Genomic DNA, 1,039 nt, shown 5'->3' with positions numbered 1-1,039 from the left:
GTAGACCAGGCTGACCTCAAACTCACAGAGATGTGCCTGCCTCTGCCTCCCAAGTCCTGGGATTAAACGCATGTAACACCATGCCTGGCAATTCAATTCTTTGAGTATACATCTTTATCCTTTTTTTAATAAAAAATATTTTATCTATTATTTTTATTTTGTGTGTATGGGTGTATTGCCTGCATGTGTTTAAGTGCACCCGTGTCATGCAATATCCACAAAGGTCAGAAAAGGACGTTGGATTCCCTTGAACTGGAGTTACAGACATCAGTTAGCAGCCATGTAGGTGCTGGGAACTGAACCCCGGTCCTCTGTAAGATCAGTCAGTGCTCTTAACTACCGAGTCATCTCTCCACCCCATACCTTTATCCTTTGATTTTATCAGTGATTGTGCAACTCCATGTGCATGGGAACCTCTCCAGGATGTAGATGAATCTTCTATATTGTTAAAGATTTATATTGTGTTATGGCCTTATATCAGTGTTTCTCAAAGTGAGACTCAGGGTCTCCAACACATTCCAGAGGGTTCAATGATCCAAAACATTTTCTGAATCTTACTAAGACAATCTGCCTTTTTTCACTTTTATTCCATCACAAGTCTTCATATGGCGTCTCCACAGACAAATGGCGAAGCACATGAAATTCCAGGCTTTTCCTATCAACCCTGACATTGAAGAGATCTGCTAAAATGTGAAATAGTGCCAGTTTTCTAAGTTTACGTTTGCTGTAAAAATGACTGTCTTTCATAAATATATTACTTATGTTGTGATACAAAGCATTATCTCCAGCCTCAAATTTATGTAGTCTTTATATTTTTTGTAGTATTTCAGGATTTCCATTTTTATTTTAAATTTTAATAGCTCTCCAATTTATTACTACATGGGATGAAACTTTTCTTTCCTTAAGTGTTCAGTGAACACTCTTTTTTTTTTTTTCAAAATCACTAAAATGGTACCTTTGTTATATATGAAAGTCTCACATGCACATTATTGTTTCTGGATTTTATTGTATCATATTTATCTTCCATATCAGTGGTAGT

The sequence above is a fragment of the Nannospalax galili genome, unplaced genomic scaffold, assembly GCF_000622305.1.
Source record: "Nannospalax galili isolate Female #2095 unplaced genomic scaffold, S.galili_v1.0 scaffold1340, whole genome shotgun sequence".
Classification (NCBI taxonomy): Eukaryota; Metazoa; Chordata; class Mammalia; order Rodentia; family Spalacidae; genus Nannospalax; species Nannospalax galili.
This window is presented reverse-complemented; position numbering follows the sequence as displayed.